The sequence below is a fragment of the Ursus maritimus genome, unplaced genomic scaffold (assembly GCF_017311325.1).
Source record: "Ursus maritimus isolate PB19 unplaced genomic scaffold, ASM1731132v1 scaffold_11, whole genome shotgun sequence".
Taxonomy (NCBI): Eukaryota; Metazoa; Chordata; class Mammalia; order Carnivora; family Ursidae; genus Ursus; species Ursus maritimus.
Window position 1 is genome coordinate 52,904,857 of NW_024423453.1, and position 17,998 is coordinate 52,922,854.

Consider the following 17,998-nt stretch of genomic DNA (forward strand, 5'->3'; position numbering starts at 1 on the left):
ATTTGACCAAATACCTAAACACAAAACTGACCTTAGGGAAATGGGAAATTTTGAAAAAACAATAATTTTTTTGAGAAAATTATAAAAAATCCATATTTTAAAAGAAGTTATATGTTAGAGGAGAAATGACAGCAAACAACATAGTCATTAAAATGAGAATAAATAATAGGAAAATATGATAATCGCCCACGGAAAATAACTGACAAAAAAAAAAATACAGTTGACAGCTTCATTTTAGTAGGTTTAGTAGCTGAAAATTCAAATGGGCGTCCAGAAGTGAAGTACATTTGAATCATGTTTTAGTTTTAGCTTTTTACAAAGGGTTGTCTTAACTTCAAGGTCACAACATTTTGAAATTGATAATTCTATTCAGCATTCTTTCTTCACTACACATGTTTTTCTGTCCTTTAGATTTTAATGAGATCAAGATTTTACTTGATAGAATATGAGAAGAGTACTAAATAACAGAGATTGTAAAATATTTCTGTTAGCATGTTATCTATGAAGAATGAAGATAAATTTCATTTTATGTTATAGTTTCCTTCAAGAAATCCCTTGGAGAGTGACAAAATAAATCCATTTGGAACCATATTGTGGTTGAATATATTGATTTTGTCATCAGATAACGTACTTTTAAAAGCACAACAGTAGAGATTTTGAAAATTATACTGAGTGCCCTTCTCTGGGTGCCACCAAATTACTTTTCATGCTGATTGCATTTATTCTTATACTGATTTTTTTCCCCCTCAGTGTAAGATTTTGTGACTCTTGAAAGCAGTCAGTGGATATTATTATTTTTTCCCCTGTACCCACAAGAATTGCACAATAAAAACCTCCAATATTTAGAATTAGCTTGAATTGAATTGAAATGGGATTGAATTAAATTGGGTTGAATTGCCTGTTGTACTAGGAAGGGTCTATTCAGAAGATGAGCATCAGTCACTCTAGGATCTGGGATAGTTTCTGAGTAACACTAGTGTGAAATTAATACAGTATAACTGATATAAGAATGGACTTGGTGGTAGTAATCATGAACGTGGAAAATGCTATCCTTTTACCTTCGTAAACATGCTTAGTTTAATAGTATTACAGAAATGTGAAATTACGTTTGTAAAATGAACAAGAAACTTCTCTCTTTTTCTCTTTTTCCTATTGGCCTCTTTTTATTTTTTTTTAAGGCTATAAGAGGGCAAATTTGGGATAAAACCATGAGCTCATTTTACAGCATGCTAATTAATTTAATTTCTGTGATAATGACAAAAATTTGCATTTCCATTTTTAAGTAGGTAATTTTCTTAACTGGCTTTAAGGTGTGTGAATGAAAAGAAAGTTTTTTCACCATTCCTTTCACCTTCCTAGGGCTAGTTTATCAACCTCTATTTAATCAGTAAATGTAAAAGGATTTGTTTAATAAGGAATAAAGCCAAATTATCACGTTTTTACTTCCATTTTTTTTCCAAAATAAGATTTTTGTTGTTTTTCCTTTAATATTCCTGGCAAAAATAGATAAAAGTCTCAGTGGAAACCTTGCAAAATTGAATAGATAAGAAGTTCGGAATAAACATAATTTAACCTTCAGCAAACCTGAAACCACTTTGTCAGAGACTTTTAGAGCTAAATCTATTCATTTGTATTAAGTTGTGTGGAATAAATTCTAAATTTTGGGGGGCTTATGATGAAGGGAAAGGATTAAGAATTGAAATAGTGTCTGGAGATGAAGAACTATAAGAGAAAAGAGATTCCTAATAGAAAGTAATCAGCACAATTCTTGGGAGCAAACGAGTTTTCGTAAATTAGCTAAATGAACTCAGTATTTGAGTATCACATAGAGGTGACCACACAAGCGTATCATGGAAACAAATAGATGTTGGACAGAAAACCCACAATTGATATAACACCTGCTTTTTATAAGTGTATGGTCAAGCATGAATGTGGATTATTGCAGGAAGTAGAAACTGAGTTGGATATTTTAAGCAAAAGGAGAACTAATTGGTGTAATTGTGAGAAGGACTGGGGGGTGGGCTCCTGACTGGCTGCCAGTCAGACCTCCATAAACCCCGTGAAACTGATCTGCTAAGGGAACTGCTACCTGTGCCATATCCAAAGAGCAAAAAACCCAGGAGACTGACTACCTGTAAAGCTTTTGAGTTCAAGAGCACATGGCCATTGCAGATGGGACTTCCATGGTCATTAGTACCACTTGACCCCTTTGAAACCAGAAGCTATACCCTAGAACACAGCTGCAGAAAATCTTCACATATCCATGACCAAGCTGCAAAGCTGAAAACAGTAGCAGAAAGATGACTTCTAATTTTTGCCTTCCAAATTTCAGTAAATTGCTTCTAATTAGTAAAATTTAATTACATTCAAAATACCAACTTGCAGTGAACCCTAGCAAATGTAGTTTTAAATTTTACAGCTATGGCTGCATAGCAAATTCTTGTAAAATGAGGTGGCTTAAAACGAACACTTGTTATCTCATAGTTGTTGTGATTTAAGAATCAGGTGAGGCTACCAGGGTACCTCTACCTCAAGGTCCCTCACAAGAGTCCAGTCAGGGTGTTGTCTGGGACTGTGATCTCATCTGAAAGCTTGACTGGGGTAGAAGCCACTTCCAGGCTCACTCATGTGGTTGCTGGCAAGATTCAGTTACCGGCAGTTGGCCGGGGGTCTCCCTCCCTCAGTTCTTAGCCATGTGTATCTTTGAATAAGGCAGCTCAGAACATGCTGGCTGGCTTCTCTGAGTAAGCAAGAGAGTGAGAGAATACAGTCGAGACATAGCTTAGAGCCTTTTTATAACCTAATCTCAGAAGTGACATGCCATCACTTTTGCCATATTCCCTCATTAGAAGTTAGTGATGAGGTCCAGCCTATGGTCAAGAAGAAGGGATCAAACAGGTAGGGGTCAGTGGAAGCTACCTTAGAAGTTGTCTATCATAGTATCTTATGTCTTTGATTCATGTGATCCCATTCTTATTTTTTGTGTCATATCTTGTTATTTTCATGGGAGGCAACACAAATGAAATTACCAGTTTTTTTTCTTATTTGTTCAACTTGCTATGTTAATTATGCTATACCTTAATCCAAAACATTCATGGTATAATATTGTTTCCAAAAATTATTTTCTCACCTATGATGAAGCTCTCGAGTAATGAGTCATTTCATATTAAGTCATTCATAATACTTATTATTTCATGTATTCATATTAGGAAAAAGATGCATTAACTTGATATAATTCTATGCATTTAGTAGTATTTCTATTACTAAGTATCACTCTTTAATCTCCTTTTCTAATCTGCATAATTTTTTCTTTTAAAATTTAGAACAAAACAGGGGAAACAATAATTTCAATAAGCTTGAAAACAATATGTATAAATTAAAGAAAGCTGTATGCTAATTATTTTGAGGGAAACTAGTGAAATTTTATTTTGAGTTTTTAATTTGTGACTTTTGCTACTATAATGTTACTGTAAATTTTCTGGAAAACTTTCCAAAAACAAAAGGCTGCCAAAATAAAAATTGTTAGATTTCCTTTCAGTAATTGACACTTTTCTTTTTCTTTTTTTAAAGATTTATTTATTTATTTTAGAGAGAGAGAGAGAGAGTGAGAGAGCACACAAGTGGGGGGAGGGGGAGGGAGAAGAATTACAAGTAGACACTGCACTGAGTGTGGAGCCCTACTTGGGGCTGGATCTCTCGGCCCTGAAATCATGACCTGAGTAGATACCAAGAGTTAGACACTTAACTGACTGAGCCAACCAGTCGCCTCAACACTTTTCTTTTTTTTCTTTTTCTTTTTTTTTTTTAAGATTTTATTTATTTATTTGACAGAGAGAGAGACAGCCAGCGAGAGAGGGAACACAAGCAGGGGGAGTGAGGGAGGAAGAAGCAGGCTCCCAGCCCAGGAGCCTGATGTGGGGCTTGATCCCAGAACACCAGGATCACGCCCTGAGCTGAAGGCAGATGCTTAATCACTGAGCCACCCAGGCGCCCCAACACTTTTCTTTTTATTTCAATTGAGGCATTAATTATACTTCCACTGGAATTTGCCTAAGGAAGACATCCTTTGCAGCCTGCATCCAGAAAAAAAATGAAAGTAAAATAAAAAGATGTGTGAAGGCATTGTTTACAGTTGGTCTAGTCATTAGAGATGTTTAGCATATTTTGGGCCTGGGAAGTCATAGTGATTGTTTTTTAATTTTCTTTCCTATTTGCTGCTTGGAGTTCACAAAAGAAAATGTTTTTTAGCAGTAAACACATGCTGTTGCCATCCAGACTAGATTTAAAGCCAGCATCCTAGGGTTGCCTAGGTTTTTCCACCTTTTCTTATAATGTTCTTTATAATGTTTCTGAGCTAAATAGAAATGAGAAGAATATTGCATTTGTAATCTCAGAATCTGCAGGGAAGTAATATTTCTTGTTATGAGACCATTTTACTCAGCTGTTTTTCATACTACAAAAGACTAAACAAACAAATAAACAAACTAACCCTGAAACATAAATGGTTGGATGACTAGCAAGAAAGCATCTTAGTCTCAAAAAATATTGGGGCCAACGTCCAAACAGCTGGGGGTGCTAGTGGGTGGGGAGAAAGGAGAGCCCTTTCCAGCAACCACTTTTTTTTTCCTTTGTTCAGGCAATTTGCTTGTTTACTTTTGTGCTAGTTGCTTCTGTATCAGTCCTAGCATATCTGCAATCCTCTAATATTTTCAAGATGATATCTTGAAGTGGGTTAGCTAGGGAAAATATATGTTTAAAGCTACTACAAGTCAAATATTAATTTTCAAACAACTTAAAAGTGTTGGGAATATTTTAGTATGTTTTGTAAAAATTTCCTCAGCAGATATCACGTTCTTTTTTAATTACTAGGATCTTTAAGGCTAGGGTATTATGGACTAATGAAATATGTCAACTTTACATAATCTGCAGCTTTTGCATTTCTAGGTGAAGAGACAGATGTTTGATCTTAGGTGCTAGGTAATACCAGTTTATTAGCATGACTTTTTAAAAAGCTATTATCCCGTTTCCATAGTCTCTTTTCCTGAGTTATACCAATTTAATTGAGAGAAAAGATCTAGGAACTCTCATATTTAAGTGATGTCACTGAAGAAACAACGTATTTTGTAATCATGTCTATCCTGGTGCACAAAGGAAACTTGCAAGGGAAAATGCAGGCAGCATGCAACGTGCAATGCTTGCTACTCCCATCCTCCTTCCCTCTCTCACACCCATGATTAATTTGTCCTTTCTTTATGATAAAATTAACTCCTTTCCATGCTCCATTATAGATGTCTTCCTCCGATTCTTTTATTTTTCTCACCAATCACTATTTATTTATTTTTTTGCTTTATTTAATGTATCTTTGTAAGCAGCTTCATTTTTTTCTGAATTAAGTTTAAATAAGAATTTATAGATGAGTCAGAAAAATAATTAACCTCAGTTATATCTTTTCTTAATATAAGTGCTTCAAATTTTCAGGGCAGAGATAAAATACTAGGCTATTATGGTTGGAAATTGAAATGTTCATTACATGATTGAAACTAAACAAATACTGCACTAAAATCAGTACATACAAACATAATTAAATGCAATCTATATGAAAGTGTATATATTTATATATGTTATAACTGTGTGCGCATGTGGGGGTGTGCATACAGTAATAGGAACACCTAGAAGCCGGGAGAAGTAGAGTCAGGGCAGAGTTGGGTCAGCACCATCATTGAAGAGTAGTTCAGTGTGAGCAGAGCTGGAGAAGAGTGTGTAAGATCGAGAGAATTTTAATGAGATATGGAACTTTGGAAAGCTACATGGGTAAAGAGGGTCTATTTTAACTTTTGCTGCGCGTTTTTTAAAGTATAATTTTTCCATCTGCTACATTTTTAAGAGATTATCTTGTCTAAGGCTTTTGAGTATGAATTTGTATTTCTTTGGGAGACAATGTTTTGTTAAAATAAAACTTAATATGGGAGAAGAAAGGTCCAAATATATATATACACTGTTTTGAAATTATTGTTCTCTGGGAAGAATACTGATTTACCATCTACTCGGGGGCTTTATAAGATACTCAATTTGGTACAAAAAGTACAAGGGAAAAAAAGGTAAAAATCTGTGATGAAACATATTTGTCTTAAAATGAGGCAGAGTTTGAGATAAAGGTTTGGTTATAAGTGCTATATTAAGAAGGGGTTCCCACGGGGCGCCTGGGTTGCTCAATCCGTTAAGTGTCAGACTCTTGGTTTCTGCTCAGGTCATGATCCCAGGGTCCTGAGACTGAGCCCCATCTTGGCTCGGCACTCAGTGCGATCCGTTTGTCCCTCTCCTTCTGCTCTTCCTCCCCCAGCCCTCTTTCTCTCACTCTCTTGAAGAAATAAATACACAGTCTTTAAACAAAGAACTCCCCTCCCCCCCAAAAAAAGTGTTCTCAGGAGAAACCCAAGAAAGAGAGCAGGAAAAACAAAAAACCCAGGAATGGATCCAACTTCAGGGAGGTTAGGGAATGTAAATTACATTTAAGAGTGATTCTCATCCTGAGTCAAGGTTGCTGGGTGTTCATACTGGGCCATTGATAGTCATCAGCTAAGGGCCGTCCTAAGGGGTGGTGTTGGGGGGCGTAAATTCCCAGGTACTTCTGGTTCTGGATTTTTTGGCTTCACTTGTGGGTAAAGTTGGTCAATAGCTCAAGGCCAGTTCTTGGAAGATAGTTGCAGATATGAGCCGACGGAAACAAAAAGTATACAGTAATAGCAAAGGAAGGGCTGGCAGAATGGGGAAAAGATCCAAGAGGATTCAGACAGAGCAATGGCAGTGTCCACTACAGTATTCTACATCTTTATGCCTCAGATGAAATCCTATGCTAATCCCTTTTAAATGGTTATTGATGCAATGGATGTTAATTAATAAAAATGAATATTTTTTAAGTTCCTGTTTGTAATGCATTGTACAAGGAAGGTCATGTATACACAGAAAAAGTTCACATTTTAATAGAGAAGATATGGATATGTAAGAAATATTGAAAAGGTGTTAATATAAATGATTTAATAAAATGATAAGGCATAACTGACTGGTATAGTTTTTGAATAAAATCGTGCTTTTTATTTTGCGTTATTATGTTTTCCTATGTTTTGCTCTATTGTTAGATCCTCTAAATGTTAACATTTTAGCACATTTGATTTCTGCCCGGAATAGCCAGCAATCCCTGTTCGCATGGACAAAAGATTACTCCAAACTTCACCGTGAAAGAGAGGAGGAGGTAAGGGGGTCAATGCTCAAAGACGAAGACTCTTTGCACTTCTTTGCTCCGGCTTTTATTGGTCCTTCAGGATAATCACGAATCCTTATCACTGTTTCTCAAGCACAGGATGTGTGAGGAGGGGTCTTACTGAAACTGGGAGGATTTGTTTACGGGAAAGATAGGATATGCTAATTTGGGCGTATTGTAAAACGGCTGCTAAACATGGCCTAAGGGACAATGCCTACATCTCTTAGATTACAGGGCGACTGTTCAGTCTAGGAAAGTTTCGGGAAAGGCAACTCCCTGAAGCATTCCAGAGGCAGAGTGGTCACGCAGGCCTGGGCATTCCAGAGGCCTACACCCTTCTCTGAAACCTTCCCAGCACTTAGGGGTTTCTGTGTTACATTTTAGCAAACCAGGTATTCTGGCTGATTTCACGCTCTACATTAACCCCAACAGATTTCTCTTTCCTTGTGTATGTGCGTGTGTGTGTAATTCAGAGGTAAGTTGCACACAACACATTATTCCTAAATATTTCAGCTTTTATCCTAGAGCAAATACATTCTCCTATAAAGATCGTAGTGCAATTATGTTTTTCAGAAAATTTAATATTAACACAATGCTTTTATTTTACATAATCAACGTTCAAATTTTCCCCATTATTCCTATTAAAATAGTTGATTATCCCTAGGGAAATGCCTATACGTATACATATATCCATATCTGTCTGTCTGTCTATCATCTATCTATCTATATCTATCTACCTACCTACATACCTATCCACATATATGTTAGGTATAATAGTTACCCCTATTATAACAGATGGTCTATCATAGCTAGGTTTTATTAAACTAAACCAATTAATTATTGCATTAATGATGGCTCATTGTATTTAGTTGTCCAAACGTTGGAAATTTTATGTAGATTCCTCACGATAATTTACTTTTCGCTGAATATTTTATTTTCAGAAAAGTTTAGTGTTCTCTTCAACTATTGATGAATTGGAATCAATCATTTTCTGATTTTTTTTTCTAAAATTAATTTCTAGTTGAAGACGATTTTAAAAATAATGTTATTTCCTTAAGAGTATGCATTAGTTTATTGGAAAACATGCCATAATCTTCCATTATATATTATTAAACTCTTCCCAAGTGCCAGGCATTATGTTAAGATCTTTAATTATATTAACTTTCTTAATCCTCAGAAAAGTCCTACAAGATAAATACTATTATATTATCCATTTTTACAAATGGAAAAACTGTCACATTTAACATAAAAAGTACTAATCACCTCATTCGTTCTCAATCTTCCACAGTCTTTCGCAAACTATAATTTAGGTCTTTTGCCTCAGATGTTCATTTAATGTAGAGCTATTTTCTTTTTTTTTTTTCCTGAGAACTTGCATGTATTGAAGGCCCATAGCTGCATTAATCTTATGGTCGTTAACATATTAAAGTGTTTTTAAGCTGTGTATGTAAATAAGCTTGAGGAAAGCGTTAGAGAAGGTCGGAAGGTACTTTACAATTGTGCATTTCAGAATATTAAACCAAGCGAAGCCCAGCCGTGAGTAGTCAGATAATGTCTTTGATTACAGACTCACTGAATTATGATATTGATTGGTATAAGGAAGAAGTTCAGTGATACAACCCTTAATATTGTCACAGTTAATCATCAAGTGCACTTAATTTCTCAATAGTGGAAACAATGATTCAAAATACCATATGATTTCCCTTATATGTGGAATCCAAAAAATCCACACAGATGAGTAAACAAAAAACAGAATCAGATCTATCAATACAGAGAACAGAGGGAAAGGGGTGGAGGAATGAGCAAAATTGGTGAGGGAGAGAAGGAGATACCAGCTTCCCATTACGGACTGAGTAAGTCATGGGAATAAAAGGCACAGCATAGGGAATACGGTCAATAATACTGTAAGAGCCTTGCATGGTGACAGATAGTAGCTAGACTTGGGAGAGCACAGCATACCCTATAGATCCTTCACTATGCTATGTAACTGAAACTAATGTAACATTTTGTGTCAACTATACTCACATAAAAAATAAAAAATACACTTATATTAAAGCTATTTTATAACATGTTTCAGACATTTTGTCTTGCTTCTTTCAGCTGGGGTTTTCTATGTCCACCATCCCTGCTTCCTATTAATGTGGATTTTTAAGAGTTGATTTTTAAGATTATAATGGCCCCGGGGGTCCTCAGCTCTTAGCCCTAGTTCTATTTTCATCTAAAACTATTTTTCTAGTCTCCGTCCTCATGTGGAGCTGCTAATTTCTCCATTTACATAGCCAGTCCCGACTGCTCCATTATGCCTCTGACCTAAGTATCAAACCGCCAATTAGCTACTTCAAAAGCACCTTGAACTCAATAGATCCCAACTGAAGTCAGGGGCGGCTGGATGACTCAGGTGGTTAAACGTCTGACTCTTGATATCAGCGCAGGTCTTGATCTCAGGGCTGTGAGTTTGAGTCCCACATTGGGCTCCACCTTGGGCATGGAGGCTACTTAAAAAAAAAAAAAAAGGTTCAGTGTACCCTGTTTTCATGAATGATTTTTAATCTCCAGTTGTGTAAGCCCTCGTCCTAGGGATGATATTAGAAATCCTTCTGCTTTGCATTCCATATTCACTTCAGTACCAAGTCTTGTCAATATTAACTCCTAAGTGTCTCTTCATCTGTCTCTTCTCTCCATCACTATTATTATTGAACTTGTATAAGTTATGGTCATGTCTTCCCTGCCCTTTTGCAATAGCTTGCTACCTGTCAGTCATTGAAGCTCTCTCTATATATTAACTTATCTAACCCTTATCCTATGAGACCACTACTCTGATCATCCTGATTTCATCCATGATGTGATCTGCTTACTATCACAGAACCAGAAAGTGGAAGAGCTGGAATTTGAACAGGTCTTCCAGGTTCCTGAGTATGTTCTCAAGCACAATATTATAAAACCTGATCCAGAGAAACAAATATTTTATTGTCCTTGAATTTTCCAAAAAAAATGGATTGTTAAAATTTTAATTGAAGTTATCTTGAGTCTTCAGCCCAACTTTGTAAAATAGAAAATAATTCTTTTTCATATTGGAGTTCCTTAAATTATGACTTTGAGCAAGATGGGGAATATAACATTGAAATCTTAGCTCACTTAAATTCTTTCTACAGGGAATTAAGATAATGTGATCCAGATCTTTTTCCTTCTGAAAACTGACATTTGGCTTAGCACAGGGGATGAGTTTGGAGAAGCTTGAGGAATAAAGATTTTAACATGTTCTTAGATGGTGCCTGTCCTATGTCAGCTCCCTCAAGTAAGGCTTGGGCAAAAGCTGCGCCCGGTCTGTTTATGGTGGAATCCTCTACAAGTGCCTGAACTGCAGCTCTTCTATCCCTGTTGATTACAGAAGGATCCATGTGATTTAAATTCCAGATACGCCAGAGGCTGACTTGACATCCTGTTTTGAAAACTGAGGAGACTGACCTGCATTACCTTTCAAAGTCCATTTCAAATTTACACAGAGATAGACTCCAAGACATTCTGCAGATTTATTTAATTGGGCTCTTGATTTTAAAATGACTTTATACTCTTAGGCTATGTTCTACGCTAGCATGTGATGGATGAGTTCAAAATCAAAATCTCTGTGATTGGGTTGACACCATACCCAGAGGTACAAAGCCTTGAAATCCATCAAATTTCCTGGAAGAAACATTTTATTTTTCTCTCCAGAGTAAGGGGTATTTGGGGGAAAAAATCGACTATTTATATTCTCTTTCCTGATGTCATGTCTTCATCAATTATTGGATGATATTGAGTCAGTTGATCCTGATGCTTAATATCTTTGAAAGCTCCTATTTAGGAGATCATCTTTTAACAACTTTTCCAAATACTGGCTGTTGCTTTTCCTTCAACTCCACGTCTGCTGAATCATGAGCAGCACTGAGTAGATTTCTTTGTTGTCAGTTGTGACAACAACCAATAGCAGCTCCTGGTATCTCATTCTCCAAATTTCCTAGGTTACTAGGTTCTAATGCCCTCTCTAGTTTACAGTGTCTATGCAACTCATAGGACACAGCAACACTTGGCTAGCTCCCCAGTGGTGCTCATACAAAAGCCATGAGAAGCAAAAGGGACACACTGATTCCCTCTCTTTAGGGCTTAGTTGTTGTTGTTGATTTCAGATACACTGACTTCCAGCTCAGAATGAAGTTTCATCCTCATTGATATTACCATATACATCTACAAAGCCATAACTTGATAAGTAGGAATGGCTTGTAGGCTAGTCTATGGTAATCTTCAACTCTTATTTTTAAGCTTAGGCTTTTCTGTTTTCATTGCTCAGGGTCCCCACCTGGATAAAGGTGTTTATCCATGATGCATGATATTTATGGGTAGATACAATTTCAGGAAACTCGACTGTTCCCTCACCTCATTTCTATTCTCGCCCCAGGCAGTTGTGATGACTTGATAAAAGATTTTTCAATAATGTTTCCAAATCTAGAAAGAGACAGGCTTGAGATTTGCCCTGTCTGATTCCCCTTCTGTTTGTTGGTAGAAATGTTAGTTTTGTAGAGATCAGTGAAAAGCATATACATGAGAGTAGGACTGCCTTCTTATATAGAGCAGAACTGGCTTTTTATAGAGAAGAGTTAGCTTCAGAGAACAGAAGAGAGGAGCCCCCAAAACTGCAAGGCTACTCCCCATCCTGGAAATAGGGGACATCGCTCACTGGGTGGGGTGATCCCTGGACAAGAACTGTTCAGTAGGAGAACAGGGTGCAGAACTCCAATCTACCAATGATCATGAAAGAGGTCTAGTTCAGTCCTCTGGGTTTTCTCTCACTGAATATAACATAATACTGAGTCCTAAAACTGTTGAAGCCAGAGAAGGCTAACTGTTCTTTGATAATCTGGAGATGGAGTCACATAAAATTGAAAATTCTGGCACACTCTGTAAGAATAATTAGAGATTCTGGACAGAGCTTCTCAAGTTAAGCATAAGCAAGAATGAGAAATGATCTGGCAAAATACCATCCTACCAAAATAGCATGCTACAGAACAAATGAAATCGTGAAGAGGAGAATAGGCCCAGCTGAACATTAAATTCCTGAAATAGAAGAAAATATTGAGATAATCACAGTAAAGGCGGAGGGGAAATAAAAAAAAAAAAAAGATTAAGCAGAAAGAGACCATAATGGGGAAGACAAATGACATAATCTGACATAATATAATTGGTCTCTGAAAGAGATAACACATATAAAAGGGAAAATATTAAGTGACACAGCATAGGAAAATTTCTCTGAAATGAAGAAATGAGTGAATTTGCAACTTAAATGGGCACACACTGAATCTCTTCTCAATAAAATTATAGAATATCAGAAGAATGAAAATATAACTATTCAGGCATTCAATCTAAATAAAGCAAGAAAAATAAATAAAAATCACTTTGGCCTGGGCCATCTTCACATAGCCATCAATGCCAAAGAAGACTAGAAATGTGTCTGTGTAGATCGTCTAGATAAAGATCCATCAGAGCAGGAACCGGATATCCCCTATTCGTTGCTATCTCCGCGGCATCTGTGCAAAGTATGTTCTCAGTAAATACCTGTTTAACAAATGATTACAAATTCCTGGGAAAAGGTGGGTAGTTATTGAATATTATGATCAGTCAACACTCAAATATAAAGGCACACTCTGAAATAGGAAACAACTCAGGGAATGTATCCTTCAGTAAATATTCTTGGAGAAAGTCCAGTTGAGTAAGAGATGAATGAAAGGGGATGAAGGATGTGTGATACTGTATCATTTTTTATGAAAACAATACATTCCTTATTCTAAAAGCTGAGCTGGAGGGAAAGGTTCCAAGGGGAAGAAAGCATCCACCTGCACTGGGAATTGAAATAAATTGGAATACAGAATCAAGAGTGAAGCGTTTCTAGAATGAGAGATTAGAAGATTATGGAAATTTGAAAGAATTGTCACAGAGGAAAGGGAAGATATTAAGAAGGATTATGGGAGATCCGAAAGGACAAACCACCACTATTTAATTTTGTTGCTGTTGGTGGGTTGTCTGTTGGAGGCAGTGTCTTTGTGAAGTTAGCCACACTGTGCCTTAAATGTATGTATGCATGTGTCTGTGTAAAGTTAGCATGTGAGATTCATGAAGTCTGGTTATCTCTTCAAAGCACCTACAGTAATGGCTTAGCACCTACTATGGGGAAAGTAAGTAGGGGTTCAGGACTTATTTGTTGAATGAATGACATTTTAGTTACTTCACTATTATAAAGTTTTCTTACTCTAAGAGATTATCATTACAAAGCTGGCAAATGACAATTATTACTAAATCCTTCAAGAAATCAGGTTGTTTCTTTTTTTTTTTTTTAATTTTATTTATTTATTCGACAGAGATAGAGACAGCCAGTGAGAGAGAGAACACAAGCAGGGGGAGTGGGAGAGGAAGAAGCAGGCTCATAGGGGAAGAGCCTGATGTGGGGCTTGATCCCATAATGCCGGGATCACTCCCTGAGCCGAAGGCAGACGCTTAACCGCTGTGCCACCCAGGCGCCCCAAGAAATCAGGTTTTATTTTGATTATTTCTATTTACCATATTCTTCATATTCAAGTAACTATTTTCTCTGTTCACTGCTTCATTTCCCTATTATTTCTGTCACCTCAGAATTTATATAAGCAACTTTCTGCAAAGATGCTTATATCAGAAACAATTTTTCAGAAGTGTATTTCTACGTACACTTATATAATTTTCCATGTTTGAGGCACCTCACAGATAATTCAGTTTGGCCATTTCATTTTAGGGAAAGGAAGAAGAAATTCACGTTTCTAAGTGATTTGCCCAAAGTACCATACATAGCTCCCAACTTAAAATTCTTCCCACTCTGCTGTTTTGGCTCTTTGCTTTACTGGCTTTCTTGAATATTAGGGTATCACAGTATATGATATCATATCAATATCAATCATTTTAAAATATATCCAAATAAGATCGTTCTATTTGAGTATTTGCTTTCAATATTAAAACATAAAGAGACTTTAATTCTTTAAACAAAATCAGCTTCTCACTTCTCTAATGTTTGGGTATGCATGTCATAATTATGTATTTACTGAATAAAAACATTCATGGCTCATCTGAAGTCTTCTGAACATTCTGCCAAATTTCAGGACCTATTATCAAGGCCTTGTTTATATAATTAATTTCTTGAAATCTACCTAAATTCTGTGTCCACATTTCCTTTACCACCCACTTATGATCCACAGTGGGTAGGAGAGGAGAGGAAAGAAAATAGGTGCTCTGCCTACACAGCTGTCTGGCCTTAATGCTATTGTAAGAACACGTCTTCAACATTTGACCATTTTCCAGAAGGTAAGCTTCTTGGAGCATTCCATATGCAAGGAGAAACAGTAGACCATGATGTTGACAAGGAAAAATACGATTTTGTAAATATAACACCAATGTATTATTTGGTCTTGGAAGTGTTTAAAGAGATTTAGTTGTAACTTCTCTCTTGTTGGATCTGAAGTTTATAAGATCTCTCATATGAACAGGAGAAGTCTAATCCAATGTAATGATTGCTATTGTTCCAATAATTGTTGCTTACAAAATTAAACTTGAATAGATTTCAACCATATTTCTTTCTTTTATAAGAGCGAGTTTCTTAAACTTTAAGTAACAAAGCTCAACATCTCCTTTATCTATTTTTGTTCCAGATGGGAGGAGTGACTTAATTCCTAGGGATTTTTATGTTGGTTAAAACTAATGCAGACTCCGTGTGTGTGTGTGTGTGTGTGTGTGTGTGTGTGTGTGTGTGTGGTTCTTTCCTTCAGATTCTCCTTTTATATTTACTTAACAAAAGCTTAAAACTTAGAACTCACTTTATCCACTCACATTGAATGTGCCACTATTACTTTTTCCCAGTTTCCCTGTCTGTAAGCAACCGTTAATACTAAATTCCCTAAGAATAAATAAAAAGATCATGCTTTATCAATAAAATAAAATAAATTTCTTGACCAAAGCAAAACCATAAGGACTACAATAAGATTAATTTTAAAAGCTTAACACTTGATTATCATTACATTCCATCTCCTTCGGTAAGATATGAATAAACATAGATTGATTTAATTGGATAGAAATATATTAGGGAGCTAACATAAGTGTATTATATAATATAGATGCAACCTGTGTCAATTTCAGCTTCTGAATGACTTTATAAACTCAATTATTAGTTGTTAATTCTTAATGAAGAAAATGTGAATCTTACATAGAGTTTGATGACTGGGCACAGGTGTTTTAGAGTCAGACAATGCACAATTTCCATTACGTAGGTCTCAGTTTTGTTATTTATAAAATAGGACTAACAGGTGCACCCTTCTCTTTATTTTTTTGCCAAAATTTAGTGAGAATAAAATGAGATAATTTGCATGATATCTGAAGTAAAGTATTTGGGACATATTAAAACTTTAATGAGTAGTAGATTAACATTATTATTAATACTAATAACTAAAACATCTATTTGAGTGAATTTCTGTGCAATTTATACATAAATATAAGCCATATTTTTGCCACTGTATAGACAGTGCAGGAAGACACTTTTTGTACAACTGGTGCTGTTTCAAAATTGTCATAAAATTGAATTGTGTACTTGCATTTCCTTGTCCATTAAGAATAATTTACAACTCTTAAAAAGTGGTTAAGTGGGAAATCTTACTGTCCTCTCCAGATATATCTTCCCGAGATAAATTGACTGGTTCTTGTTACTATCGATCTTTTAAGAAATTAAAACCATTTGCTAGAATTATAGCGGAATCTGACATTAGTTTATTCGGAGACTATATCTTTTAATTATGTGACCACCAGTGTGTGAGTTCTAATACATTTAGAGCTCTTACCCAATCTGTTTGGATGTGCTCTTACAAATTTCAACTCCCAAAATGATTCCCCCACAATGAGCACAGATGTTTAAAACAGTGCTTCAAAGACATAATATGTCAAACAAATAGAATATTATTGTGTAAATATGACACATTATTTGGCTAGCTTCACAGAAGCAATGATGTATTAACAGACAAAAATATCAGATTTGTTGACATTTTGGTCAAAGTAGTAGCTTTGTTTCAATTTCTGTAGAAAAACATCAGCATACAGAAACATGCTGACATTCAAACTGAAACAAACAGATATTCACTGGGAAACAAATACCTGAAAGGCCCCACAACATCATAAAGAGGACTGAATGAAATCAAAGATACAAAAATTCTGTTCAAGGAGCTTATGAAATAGGATGGAAATATTAAAAATGAAAGATGCGAAAAAGAACTGATTGTATGCAACCCAAGAGAAGGAAACAAGAAGGAGTATAGATAGTACTGCTGTCTGTATCTGGTACATGGATAATAAATGAGATAAAAATAAAGAGAAAGGAACTATCTTTTTTAGACTTGGGTGGTCATGGGGTTTGAGCAAGTTTTTAAATCATAAAAAGGAATTGAATAGGTTCCTAAGTAGAAGAGAGGTATTCCAAAAGGATGAAATGTTACGATCCAAAGTGCTGAGGTTACATACTAGGCTATTATTCAAGGCAAGATAATAAAGAAAGACATTAAGGAACACAGGGAAATCGTGTGGGCTGGAAGGATTCTTCGAGACCATGGATGGCAGGCAGGGCCAGACTGGTAGTTATTTCGAACTCCGCCTGAGAATATTAAATTGGCACAGACCTACCCATAGTTTTAAATAAGTACATGTTAAAGTTAATATTGTTCAGGGGTTCAAATTTTAGAAGAGTATTTTGTGGTTATTGTTTCACGAAGCAGAGAACATTTGATATATATTGTTTGCTACTGTATTAATGTGAGGGACAATTGAATACTTCAAAGTACGATATTTGAAATATTATTATTCCCATATGTTAGCTGGCTCATAAATCTATGTGAAAAGTTATTACAAATCCAATTCAGCGTTACATTACATGTACTTTTAAAATGAGTTGGGTATATATTCCTTCCCTAGGGTTAGAGACCTGGTTTTTATCCAGGGCAAGACCCATTCTCTAATATGAGGTTATGCACACCAGCGTATTTCAATAGTAAGCAATTTATAGATGCTTCACATTTTCAAGGACTAAGTAAATTAATTTAGTTTATCTAACTTTCTTAGATGCAAATTTATGCTTGATGGCCAAATGACCAGAAAAACTACCACTTATCAACAGAAGAGTCTCATAAAAATTATAGTATAGCAGAGATACAGTTTTGCAACATATCCTTTTTATTTCGTTTCTGGCACAGCTAGTTGGGTTAGGAGTTGCTAGTTTTTTTTTCCCCTGTTAGTAATAGTTTGCTAAGACTCAAGAAGGAACATGGTGAGTAGCCACACCTAAGTGCAATTTCTTCCAAATGAGATAAGCTCTGTAAGAAACATGCCAGAGAATCATGTGAGAGTCTCTTCAGTTGGTTCTATAGCAATTGTTGGATTCCTTCTTTTCTCCATTCCTGAAGAGGAGAAAACTCACACAGCCCGTTTTAGAGCTGATTCCATTTGTCATGGTTTGATTTAAGTCTTCTGTGCACATGACACATAGTCATTTCTTGCTTCAGAGAAGCTAAGCTTAAAAAATCCTCATAATATGCCTGGCTTCCTACAGCTTTTTTAAAAAGTGCTTTGGAGGAGTTATTTGAACAGTTTCAAGATCTACTTCGGCCCGTCATGGATGAGACCATCTCACAAAGCACCATTTCCCGCAATTATATA